Raw genomic sequence first — 14,023 nt, 5'->3', positions numbered from 1 at the left:
ACATCATTAGTTTTTGATGTAGTGTTCCATGATTCATTGTTTGTGCATAACACCCAGTGCTCCATGCAGAACGTGCCCTCTTTAATACCCATCACCAGGCTAACCCATCCCCCCACCCCCCTCCCTTCTAGAACCCTCAGTTTGTTTCTCAGAGTCCATAGTCTCTCCTGGTTCATCTCCCCCTCCAACTCCCCCCCTTCATTTTTCCCTTCCTACTATCTTCTTTTTTTTTTTTTAACATATAATGTATTATTTGTTTCAGAGGTACATGTCTGTGATTCAACAGTCCTACACAATTCACAGTGCTCACCATAGCACATACCCTCCCCAGTGTCTATCACCCAGCCACCCCATCCCTCCCACTCCCCACCACTCCAGCAACCCTCAGTTTGTTTCCTGAGATTAAGAATTCCTTGTATCAGTGAGATTATATGATACATGTCTTTCTCTGATTGACTTATTTTGCTTAGCATAATACCCTCTTGTTCCATCCACATCATTGCAAATGGGAAGATTTCGTTTTTTTTTTTTTTTTTTGATGGCTGCATAATATTCCATTGTATATATATATATATATACCACATCTTCTTTATCTCTTCATCTGTTGATGGTTGATTGGGTTTTTATTGTAAGATTTTTTTTTTTAGCATATTCTTGGGGCGCCTGGGTGGCTCAGTTGTTAAGTGTCTGCCTTCAGCTCAGGTCATGATCCCAGCATCCTGGGGTCGAGCCCCACACTGGGCTCCTTGCTTGGCAGGTAGCTGGCTTCTCCCTCTCTTTCTGCCTGCAGCTCCCCCTGCTTGTGCTCTCTCTGTCAAATAAATAAATAAAATCTTTTTTTTAAAAAAAGATCTTTTTAGCATGTTCTAGATACAGTTCCTTCTTAAATAAGAGATTTGCTATATATTCTCCCATTCTGTGAGTTCTTTTCACTTTCTTAATACTGTTCTTTGAAGCAAAAATTCTTAATTTTCAGTAAGTTCAATTTGTTTATTTCTATTGTTATTTGAAGAAACCATTGACAAACCCAAGGTCATGAAGATTTACCACTGTTTCCTTCTAAGACTTTTATAGTTTTAGCTCTTACATTTAGTGTTTTGATCTAGTTTGAGTTAGTCTTTCTGACTTGGTGTGAGGTAGGGGTCCAACTTCACTCTTTTGCATGTGGATATCCAGTTGTTTGATTACCGTAAAAAAGACTACTCTCCCCACCCCCAGGAAATACTTCCTAAGGACAAAATTTTCAGAGGCAGTCCCAACATTTTGGTGTCTAAGGAGAGACCCACCAACAGAGAATGGCGATAGAGGTGGGATAGAGTGGGGTAGAGGAGATGGAAGCCAGATGCTACAGTCTGAAGGGTGAACTGGATATGTGCAAAGACTCACATTGGTGAAATCTGATAAGGGAGATAGAGCTAGGTCTCAGAAAACCAACAAGATTATTGTAATTTCTTGGAATTTAAAGAAAATCTGAGGTCAAACAAAAAGTTCCATAGATCAAGAAAAAGTGTCTGAGGGAAGATGTGCATATTTGGATCTGCTGGATCCGATCTGCAGGTACAATATCAAACCAACGGCATTGTTGTCTGAGACAGATCCTGCAGAAATGGATCTTAAATAATGGGGGGAAATTAATCTCAAGTGTGGGTTTTGCTAAAGAATATTTACTAACAGATAAAGGACAGGATTCCTAAGCTTGTGTTTCTCACACAAGGGTTCTTGTGATCACTTGCATCAGAATTCCAGAGTGCTTTAAAAAATGTTCATTCCTGGAATGCATCCTAGACCTACCGAACTAGGATCTCATGGTGTAAGGCCCAGTTTTAATAAACTCTCCAGGTTTAGAAAGCTCTATAAGACATTTGTCCACTGTACAGCTGATGATGGGGATATTTACTAACCATTCCATTTATAGGATTCGTCAGCAGTTTCACAACACGGTAACTAGAGCCAGATTAAGGACCTCTTCTACTGGGCCGTTGCCTGGAGCAACCAGCTACAGATGGAGTTAAAGTATTCTTGAAAGAAACAACCGCAAACTGGGTCCACATCTGTCTAAGTAGTGAGGGGAAATACACCAACCTTTGTTAGCCTCAAACTGTCTTTTTTGAATATTTTTAGGATGAACACAGGTGGCTGTCAGCTAAGTTTTTCAACAGCATGATGTATGGTTTAGTGTTTCCTACTTGGAATTAGTGATTTATTTGAGCTGAGTCTTAAATCATTCAATAGTTCCTGAAAGTGTTCTGCTTTGGAAAATTGCCCCCCTCCAGCGGCACTGTAAACAACAGCAATTAACAACACAAAAACCCGCACTCAAACAAACCCAGAGACAAGGATCGGAGCTACATAAAAGAGAGCTGTGTTGCTTAAATCTATCAGAAAATGGACACTGTCCTGGCCAATGAAAGTAACCAGGGAAAATCTTGCTTCTGCCTAAAACATTCACTAGCAGAAAATTAATTTCTCCTCGTTTCACTAAATGAATTTGAAACAAAAGGTATAAAATATTGGTGTGAGAGGGTGCGAAATCCTTTACTTGTTTGGGTTCCTATGAGCGTTGGTGGAGCCTGCATGTAGTCCTGACTATTTGGAATTATTGAATTAAGCAACTGAAATGAGTTCGATTCTAAAAAGTATTTACTGAGTGCTCACGGAAGACAAAGTTTGTGCCATCATTAACAAGAGCAAGACAGATATTAAATAAGTAATTAAAAAATATTTTTGTACACTTCTCTTCGGTGAGGCTTGTGTGTTGATAAACTCATGATAAAATGCTCTCAAAATACATGCTATGTAACACACAAAGTAGATGTTAAAATGCAAGTGCATGAAAGATGGAAAAACTTAGCATTCATAGATTTCATTTACTTTGAGTTGTCAAGAGTAAAAATATTAGAAATGTAACATACTTAGAATTTTAAGAATAATTCCAAATTTTCATGGAGTTTTTATCTGGGAGGCAATCCTAACTTTATTCCTTGCTAACTCGCATTGTTGATAAATTGCAACATTACTGATGCATTTTCTAGGGCTAATGTCCAAGGAATGGCTAAAACATTAGACAAAAGTGCTAAAATGTTTTAAACACCATGAATCTGTTAGTTAGAAGTATCTGCCCAAATCTTTTCAATACTTCATTTGTTTCTGTCATATAAATCATTTATATCTCCTTTGCTTTGATAAAGGGAATCAGTAATTTACCAATTAAATTTTCTTTATTCCCATTATTACTGAGTCAGTATTAAACTATTGAACTAGCAATGTTTCATTTTTGCATGAAAATGAATTCCTAAGATGCGGTGGTGTTCATCCTGAAACACAGGGCAGAACATATGGAATGATAAAATCCAGGCAATTTTATAAATTATAAATATATATAATTTATAATGGTGAAACACACAGCTCTCAGACCATGCTAAACCATTATCCTGGAGAGCACAGGAAAAGCCTTTATAATTTAGAGATGCGATCACCTGTTGATTTTTCTGATGGGTGGTTTTGGCCTTTTAGAGTTTAATCAACCTGCTTCTCTGACTTGGAAGCTAGAGGCTAGAAGTAGCATAAAATGTATAGGGAAACCCAATTTAGGATCTTGGCTGTCTTCCATCAGGAAAGGTGTCATACAGGAACCTTTCTTCCCATGGATTTCCTTATTACTCACATGGAACTAGAAGGACAATAATTTCGCAGATTCTATGGTTGTGGTGAATAGGTTGGACTTTGAATCAGACAGACTAGGGTTGGAGTCTTAATTCTCTAATCACAGGCTGTGTGACTTGGGCAAAAGGTAAAACTTTTGTTTTCTCTCTATAAGATGGAATCTATTTTGTGAACATGTTGTAAAGATTAAATGAGAAAACATATTTTTAAACTAATAAACCAATATGTCATGACCATAGTTGTATATTACTGCTGAGAAAGGATGACTAAAAGTGATACATATGTATATATACTTAAAAAAAACACTTTATAGAGGGACGCCTGGGTGGCTCAGTTGGTTAAGCATCTGCTTTCGACTCAGGTCATGATCCCAGCGCCCTGGGATCAAGCCCCCCCCCCCCCCATCTTTGTCCCCCCCCCCCCCGGGGGGTCGTGGTCCCCCCCCCCCCACTCCCACCCCGCCGCCCCTGCTCATGTGTGCCCGTGTGCTCTCTTTCTCTCTTTCAAATAAACAAATCTTTAAAAAAACACTTTATAGATTAGAAGTTCTTTTTTACATACATTATTTAAAAGTTTGTAAAGAAGCAAACTCCTTTTAGAACAATGCTGGTGAGAGTCTTGTCATCGATTTCAGGAAGTGAAACATACAAGGGAAGCTATTTGATTTTATAGAACAAGGTCCTTTTATTTAACTAATGGGAGGGCAGAGGTGTTGTGAATTTGAGAATTGCTTAGCCTCACTGACCTCATTTCCTTAAACAGTTATGTTGGCTGTCAGACAAAGGAAAAGGACTTTTCCTAGCCCTGCTGATCCACTGAGCATGCTAAACCACTGGCGTATGATGAGATGGTTTCACTTTCAAGGTTCTCAAGATAAATGAGGCTTAGAGCAATCCTGGGCTTCTTAAGGGATCTATCTGAGAAGGAAGAAGTCCATCTAGACAGTGGGTTGTGCTCTTGTTCTTTCACTATGCTAGATGCACACCTAGAGACAAATGGAAAGCACAACACAGCTCAGGAGGAGCCCAGAAATGAATATCAGAAGGTCAACAGAAACAGGATGAAGTGTGACACATTTGACACAAAAGTGACATTGATTCTCCAGTGTGGATTTCCAGAGTGACTGAGAGATGGGAATCAGAAATCAGTCTCAAGGACACCTTGACTTCAGAAATCTGGGGCTATTGGCTTTGTTTAATTGGAAACCTCATTTTGAGTGTAAGTAACTTGCTTTATAGGTAAATCTATTCTCAGAATTGTGAAGGACTTGTGTGTGTTTGGGGGGAAGGCGACAACTGGTTGTTTCATGCAGACTTTGAAGAGGACCCTTGAACTTCAGAAGCAGGCACCCCCAGTTTGCATCTTTGGCTACACCTTCTGAGTTATTTCTTACGTCTCTCCAGTCGTTATCAGTGAACTGCGTCATTGCTCAGACGTCGTGCCCTGTGCTCTGTGTTTGAGATGGAATTTACAAATATTTGTTAATTGTGTCTTCTATGCAGACACTATGCTAAATGTCAGGTGTACAAAATATGGACAAACTTCTTGATGTCATGGAGCTAAAACTCTAGAGGCAGGTGAATACATAGAACGTTTTCCCACTATAACTTCCTTTTGTCCTCTAATTTACTTCTCTGCATTCAAAAATTCAGACACCTGCTTGGAGATGTATTGGGTGTGAATTAGCTTCTTTTGGTACAAACCCACTTCTTTTCTGTAGTGATTATAATGATACCTTTTATGACATCTGATGGCTCCTGAGAATCAATAAAACCAGTTGATGGTTAATGTTTGACTGAAGGTGAAGGGAGAGGCTGGGGAAGCAGAGCAGTGCAAAGGGAGTGTTCTCCGGGGAGATTCTCAGGCCCCAGCAAGAGTCTCAACAGCTGAATGGAAGAAAATAACTTTTAACAACCATTTTGTTATTTACTTACGGAAAGGTAAGGGTTGACATGTCTTAACTATGTTGATAATGTACTTCTTCAAGAATGACAAAATAGATGGTGGAGGGGGAGTACTTAAGAAGTTGCTGGACAAATTTATTCCTTGAAGGGTGCTATGTGGCTGGGAAGGGGAGGGAAGTTTATTCTCGGTGTGGTAAGATTTGCTTATGGAGCATAGTTTCTTTTTGGTTTCTTTTCACTAGACTCCCCATTCTATAAATTTATTTAACAAAGTGACTTTGGTTGGATCAAGGTTGACAGTGGAAATAAAGGAATGATGGAGTTGGGGTTGTTTAAATGAGTGTTATACCCACTCTTTGTGATTAAAATATAAAAGTGCCTAGTCCTAAGATGCTCTGGGGCTCTGTATTCTAAAAATCAGAGTTGGAATCTCATTCTTACAAAGTGTCATGTCTCAGATGTGGTCTTCCACAAATGAACATTCTATCTATTTCTCAGAGAATGAGATTCAGTTTAGGATTGTTAGGACTGTCTGGGACACAGTGGGGGAGGGGAAATGCATAGGAGAAAAGAAACCCTTTCTTAAAAGTATTGAATGTAAGACTTGAAAACTGAGAGACAGACCTGCCTTCCCAATTGGGAGAGCAAGACTTGCTGTGTGTGTTGGTCAGCTTTTGATGCTTCTTTCCAGCTTGTTGGTGGATGTACCATTTGCTAACAAGTGATCATTTTGAGATGTCAAGTTGTGTACAGTTTATTGTGTCTTCAAAGGTCCAGTCTCTGCCTTGGTCTTGGTTTTTTCTTTATTATGGGTGACTTTTTGGGGACAGATGCTCTCTGTGATGGGGGATGCTCAGGAGGAGATTAGGAAGGCAGTGCAGCCTCTGATATTTTCTTGTTTTTATTTTTCTTTAAAAACTTAGATAGCAAGTGAAAAATAGTTTAAAAGAAAAAGAAAGCACATTTAGGTGACAAGGAAAATGGACAATATTCAGCTCTCACCAGGAAACGAAGTGTCTTTTGCTGAGTGAGGGTTTATTGCAGATTGCAGGGTGTAGAGTTTATGAGTCTTCAGGGTTGGGCAGATGGGTTAGGCCAGTTTCATCATTTACCAGCCAGCGAGCACTGAGCAGATTGCTTAAGCTCCCTGAACCTTAATTTTCTCATCTATAAAATGGAGATACTTGCCTAACCAAGTAGTTGTGAGACTAAATTAGACACGCTTGTAAAAAGTTCGGAATATTGCTTGCCATGTGGTAGATGTTCAATGAATGTTAGCTCTCTCCTTTAGAAAGTTCAAGTGTTAGGGGTAACTGGGTGGCTCAGTTGGTTAAGTGTCAGACTCTTGATTTCAGCTCAGGTCATGATCTCAGGGTCATGAGGGAGATGGAGATTTTCTTTTCTCCAGCTTACTTTGTTGTAAGAATACAATATATAATACATATAACATAGAAAATATGTGTTAATTGACTGGTTATGTTATTAGTAGGACTGCCTGTCAACAGCAGGCTGGCTATTAGTTGTTAAGGTTTCGGAGAGTCAGAAGTTTTATGCAGATTTTTGACTGCATAGGGCTTTAGTGCCCCTAACCCTTGAGTTGTTTAAGGGACAACTGGATAAGTCTTCTGGTGAGGGGTGGGTGTGGCATCCTTTGAAACTTGCCTAGATGACCCCTGGGAAAAGTCATTGTTGTTCCAGGTGAAGTTTGCATTTCCTGTGCCTCCTCCCTTCTTCTTCTTCTTAAAAATTTTATTCATTTTCTTTAGAGAGACAGAGAGCATGAGAATGGGAAGAGGGGCAGAGGGAGAGTTGGGAATCTTCAAGCAGACTCCCTGCTGAGCATGGAGTCCGACCAATTCCAGCACCCTGAAATCATGACATTTATAAATGAGCCCAAATCAAGAGTGGGACGCTCAACTAACTGAGCCATCCAGGCACCCCCCCCCTCCCTTTTTTTATAAAAAGCAAAATATATGGTGGCAGAAACTCAACTTCCTATTCAGTTGTCAAAAGAACTCTCTGGAAAGGAGAATGTGCCCCCACTTTTCTTCCACATTAAGAGAGATGACTCTGAGAAGGAAAGCTGAGCATGAATCATCAGGCCCGTCTCTCCAAAGGCCAACAAACAAGTGCTTTTATGGGTCTTAGTTTACATGGATAGGCATAAAGAGATTTAATTGTTGGCATAAAATTGGATTCATTCAGAAATCCCTGGTCTCGAACCTAGATTGGGGCTCATTCTGTGGTCTACTCATTGATTCAACAAGAGAAAAGTAGCTTAGTTTGTTACAGGAATATCTGTCTATCTGTTACTTGGGAGAACAAACAGAAATGTTTACGGAGGTACATTAAATGTAAATGTAATAAAAACATATTTACTTGGTGGTTGACATATTTTAAAAAGTTGATTTTTCACTTAAACATATATAACAGCCCAAGCTATACCTGGTTATTGTGTATATGGCACAAAGAAAACTCAATTTCTCTTAAAAGATTCTGGAAGACTAACAGACTGAATTCTCTCTTCTCTGATAGTCTGAATCAATAATTTCTTACCATATTTTAATTATCTTCAAACATTAAGACTTGTGTTCTTGCGGAAGAGACAAAGAGAAGTCAAAATGGTAGATTTGTGCTCTTTAAGAATGTTTAAACTAGGGGCACCTGGGTGGCTCAGTCATTAAGCATCTGCCTTCGGCTCAGGTGATGATCCCAGGGTCCTGGGATCGAGCCCCGCATCGGGCTCCCTGCTCAATGGGGAGCCTGCTTCTCTCTCTCTCCCACTCCCCCTGCTTGTGTTCTCTCTCTCGCTGTGTCTCTCTCTGTCGAATAAATAAATAAAATCTTTAAAAAAAAAAAAAAGAATGTTTAAACTAAGGATGAACACCTCTTCCTCACAGGGAGGGTTCTGTGCATGGTCTCTGCAGTCAGATAGGCACCCTGTCCTCAACCTCTCTGAGCTCCGTTTCCTTCCCTGTAGGATGACGACAGGACCTACCTTACACGACTGTTGTGATATTTAAATGAAATAAGTTGTCCAGAGTTCTTAACTTAGTAAATGCTCATAAAATACTAGCTAATTAAAAAAAAAATTTTTTTTTCAACTAAAGAAAACTAACTCATGAGTGAGATATCATAGTGGCATGGTATTCTTTATGAAGATAGAATTAAATTAATTTTTCTTTGACTCACTTGCCCGCCACAATTGTCAATTATGATCTTACTACAGGGATTAGAAGTGAACCTGCCACAGTGCATAACTGTACATTTTTGTCATGAGACTCCTTGCCTCCAGGCTACTTTATAAATGAGCTAGTATTACAGCAAGTGTTTGGGGGATTTTTGTTTTGTTTTGTTTTAATCTCTGTGTCTAAACCCGATGGGATGAAATCTAATTCAGATTTACCTCATACTGAATTTCTAAGGACAGAATGTGTGATTTTATTATCTTGACAAAATGCTGATCTGTATGCTTTATAAGACACAGATAACTGTTACATGAGGAAACACTTTGTCAAAAATAATTAAGCCATCTTTTATGAGAAATAGTGATTCCTATGCTCCTCTTTAGGCCAGGGAAGGCCCTTATGATGTTCTGACAGATATGAACGAAAGCAGACTCTTCCCTCCCTTCCTCCTGGGGTTTCTGAGGTGTAAACCTGGATACCACAGGGCATTCAGCGCTGACGTCCTTGCTGCCTGCCTGCTCCAGACGTCAGGGAAGCACCCTGGCTAGATAGCCACCCGCTTCATGAGGAGGCCTCCCTTCCCTGTCACCTCCCCCCGCCCCCGCCTTTCATTCAGGGCTGGGCACTGTGTGTGGCTCTGAGGGGAGCTCCCCCTTCCTTTACTCACTTCTGGGGAGTGTTGGGCGGAATGAAGGCTAGCCAGGAATAAGCTTAAACACAGGTCTCAAAATATTCCTTAGAGCTCATTTTTTCTTTAATAAGAATAATTATGGTAGTAATTTGTATTTAAATTGATTGTATAGACTTAAAACTTTTTAAGTCCTGTGGGGGGGGGAGGCATGTATCTCTCATGAGCCCATTCATCTGACCATGAACCCATCGATACAACAAATAATCACCCTCAGTTTTGTATGTGTGTAAATCCAGATTTGCATATACTGAAAGATCGGCATATCTACATTACAAAAGCTTAGTGAGAGACCAGAGTGCTTATATTTGTGTGTTGGGGTGGGGGACATCCATCCCTCCTTGTCTTCCTTCCTTCCTCCTAAATCAGTCTGAAATACGAGGCAGCAGCCTTGCTTTTATGCCTGCCTGTTTATTTCTAGCTTGTTACTGGCCACTTTAATTGGGTCCCTAATTTGTCAAGATTGCAAATCGGTCAGATCTTCCTGTGATTTTTCTAAACCTGAAGAAATGTGGTGCCAGAGATTTGCGAGCGAGACCAAAAAGATGGGCATGATTGATCTGAACATTACTTGCTGAGCAATGGTGCGAGCAGGCTTTTAATCTGATCTTTATTCATATCTGGCCTTGCTTTATAATTTATGCTGCTCTTAGCAATATACAGTGCAGAGGCATGATAAAGGGCACACAGGGTATGTAGCGCTGTTTGGTCCTGGCGGTATTATGAATTCTAGTCACATCCTTTCCTGCCCACATCACCTATGATATTTGAAAACAAATTTTCTAGTCCTCTCCTCCTGCACTTTCTTTGTTCTTTGGAAATGCATAGTTCAACCTTTGAGCAGGGAAAATTATTTGAATTCAAAGACCTTAATGCCTTTTTTTTTTTTTTTTTTAAAGGATGAGAGATGACTAACTCTATTTAAGGTTTGCCTATCACTGAGCTTTTTGTAAGGGGGAGAAATCGATGCTTGTGTGTTGAGTTATTGAAGGTTTGGAGACCTGGGACCTAGAAATTACATGTCCTTACTCAGATAAATGGGGAAATGACAAGAGTGTCTAAAAATGCCTCTTGGAGGAAATGGAACCCAGCAGGAGAATTAATCAAGCTTCGAGTGGACCCCTGAGATGCTGTGGGCACTGCATGTGTAATAACTGAACATAGCCTTGTTGGAGGCCACCTCTATTCTGGAATGGCGGTGCCTTTCTCAGTCAAAACCAGTGTTCCTTGGGGTATTTAAATTGATGGGCTGGCATAACAAAGCACCACAGATGGGGTTGCTTGAACAACAGAAATGTATTGTCTCATAGTTCTAGAGGCTGGACATCCAAAGTCAAGGTGTCCATGGGGTTGGTTCCTTCAGAAGGCCATAAGGGTCTGTTTGGGGCCCCTCCATTCTGCTTGTAGATGGCCATCTTGTCCCATGTGTCCACATTGTCTTCCCTCCCTGTGTGTCTCTGTATTCAAATTTCCCCTCCTCAGTGGGGAGTCAGCTTGTCCCTCTCCCTCTGCCCCACTGCTCATGCTCTCTCAAATAAATAAATAAATAAATAAATAAATAAATAAATAAATAAATAAAATAAAAAAATGGGGCCCCTGGGTAGCTCGGTTGGTTAAACATCCCGCTCCTAATTTTTGCTTAGCTCATGATCTCAGGGTCGTGAAATTGAGCACCGTGTCGGGCTCTGCCATGAACATGGAGTCTGCTTGAGATTCTCTCCCTCTCTCTCTGCCCCTCCCCTACTCCCATTATCTTTGTCTCTCTCTTTCAAAAAAAGAAAAAGAAAAAAGAAAAACTTTTTTGAATTTTTGGGAAGATGTGTAATGGATGAAGTGATACTAGATGTCTTATTATGTTTATGAATAAGAGCATAAGTGTAGAATGAGCCAGGCAGTGTGATCTTGGGCAAGTCTCTCGACTTCTTTGACCCTCATCTTTTGAATTTTGCTAAGAGGTAGATTTTAATAATACCTGCTTCATAGGGTTCTTATGAGAAATCAATAAGGTAATGCATATAGAAGTCTTAGCAGGTGCGTGACAAATTGTTTTCAGTAAGTGTTAGCTGCCTTTGCATTGTTGTTCCAGCTGGACACAGATGCAGGGTGTGGGGGGATGTGTGTTTTGTGGGCTGTGGTGAATCAGCCTGAAGCAACAAGGCCAGCAGCCCTGATTCTGTATTTGTCAGTGGTTCACGGTTAAAAGCAAGTGGTGGTGGCTTTTCAAAAATCCTCCCCCCCCCCCTCAAAAAACCTTTGACCTGTGTTGCTAAGGATGTGCTTGGCCTCTCAGATAGTTGCCATAGAAACTGTCTGAATTTAGTCCTTGTGCCTGAGGGAAACCCCAACAAATAGCACACATTCCAAGCACATGGTTGTATTCAACCTTTTCAGGTAGTTCAGATAGAATGTCACTGAATTATCTAGAAATGTGCTCCAATCCTTTTCCAAGTAGTGTTCATGAGGAAATCTATCAAGTGTGTGTGGCTTGGTGGTTTTAGGCAGTTTCAGTTATAAACTATGCTTTCCCTCCAGCAACAGTATGATCCAGGATGTGATAGTCATTAGTGGAATTATGTCCACGCAAAAAGGAAATAGAAGCAAGACTTGTTTGAGAGGCTAAAGTCCCCTTCTGGCATAATCCCTGCAGTAGCGCGGTTTGCCTGGACGCACGGGTATAAAGGCTTTGCCTCACTGCTTCACTTGGTCGTGAGGACGTTGCTGGGAAGGCTGCTTCTTGAGCAGTCTCGTTATCTGGGCCACCGGAAGCCAGGGACTATGAAAGGAGACGTCCTGTAGGACAATGTTCAAAGTTCAGACGAAGCACATGGGGGTGGCTGGATGAATTTTTATTTAACAAACACTGTTCAAAATATGAACTCATTGAACCTCATAAATCTCACAGGTAAGTACTCTGATCATCCTTGCTTTGTGGTTGAGTAGACACAAGTCGGTGGAGGAGCCAGCTGGTCGAACTCCGGGGTCCGTGCTCCCAACAGCTGTACCGTGGGGTAGATCAGTCTACAAATGAGTCATGGAACCCTAGGCATGGCGGTGGAAAAAGCAATTACTTCTACTTCCCACTGGAAACCTCTCTGTGAGGGATAAGACTAAGTGTAAATGACAAAATAAAGGATAAGTGCATTGCTACTTTCACTTTTCAGATTCCTTAAAACATCCCAGATGGTGGCCTGTCTGAGTATCTGACTAAAATAAGTCATTTATCTTATTTTTATTTGTTTTTCTATCATTCAATGTATACGTCTTTGGGAGATTAAAAGCACTAAAAAATCAGTTTAAGAAGAGATGATATGTATCAGCCAGTTTTTAACCTATTTACTGAGCAGAAATCTGTTAGTGTATTTAAAAGAGAAGAGACCCTTTTCATCGACAATAAAAATTTATTACTTTGCATCAAAACAAATCTTTAAATCTCAAATTAGTTTCCTTGAACATATTATGTTTATTCCGAAAGCTCTTATAGATTGGACAAATTCATAGGATATCACTGTTAGATAATTAAAATGTTTTAGAATTTAACAAACATCTGTTGAGGGATTAATATATGCAAAGCATCGCCTGACAAACTGTGAGAGGCTCAAAAAACTTTTAAAAATAAGGCCTCTGCCTTGAAGGATTTTGTTTTCTAGTACAGGCAATAACACAGATATATAAATAAATGATTTAAAAAAATGCAGTCAGGAGGGGCTTTGAGAGGAAGACACTTCTGGCTGGAAATTAGGAAAGATTTCATGAAGGAAGTAGGATTTGGGTTCTAACTCCATGAAGGCAGACTCTCTACCCCTCATTTGGTTATCCCACTTCTTAGCACAGGATCTGTCATATGAGAGAAGCTTTTTATAGTAATTCAATGCTTTTAAAATCAATGAACAATTTGGACCTAGAAGGTAAGGTATGACCCGTAGTACATGTAGAGGTGAGGAAGAACAACCTCCATCCAACTTCCTGATGCAAATATTGACTGTCCATTTATTCCAGCTGGCCTCGTGCTGGGTGGGGTGGGCAGCAAGTGCCAAAGAGTGGAGGCAGGAAGGCTCAGGGTACAGAGTCCGTCCGGGTAGACAGCGTTACTGAGTGTGGGAAGGGAGTGGGAGATAAGGCTGGAAGAGTAAGTTGGGGACCAGTACTTGAAAACTCTTGAATGCTGAAGAGCTTGAGGAGAATGATCCCCAAATGTGCCATTATTGTCTGTATTTCTCCTCTTACAAGCTGATCATGTGCATTTCGCTAGATTAAAAAAAAACAAAAACCGAGTTAGACTTAATAATTTATTCATTTACCTATTTGATATTGCAGTATGCTAGAGCCGGCCATTGTTATTTATTTCCATGGGTCTCCACACCACATAAGCATTTGAAAGCTGTAGAAAAATGTCTTGTGTTTAGGATAATGAGCCAATTCTAAAATGATGTTTATACACAACGACCAAATTAATTCTGTTGCAAAAGCTAACTTTTAAACATTCACCGAGTTTATGACTCTGACTGTCCTGAAGGGTTTTAATCCTAGCTCTTCCTTCAAATAGCTATAGAACCTTGGGAAAGGTTACTTCCCGGATTTAG

This window comes from Neomonachus schauinslandi, chromosome 4, assembly GCF_002201575.2.
Source record: "Neomonachus schauinslandi chromosome 4, ASM220157v2, whole genome shotgun sequence".
Lineage (NCBI taxonomy): Eukaryota > Metazoa > Chordata > Mammalia > Carnivora > Phocidae > Neomonachus > Neomonachus schauinslandi.
The sequence above is the reverse complement of the archived record's forward strand: the minus strand, read 5'-3'. Positions refer to the sequence as shown.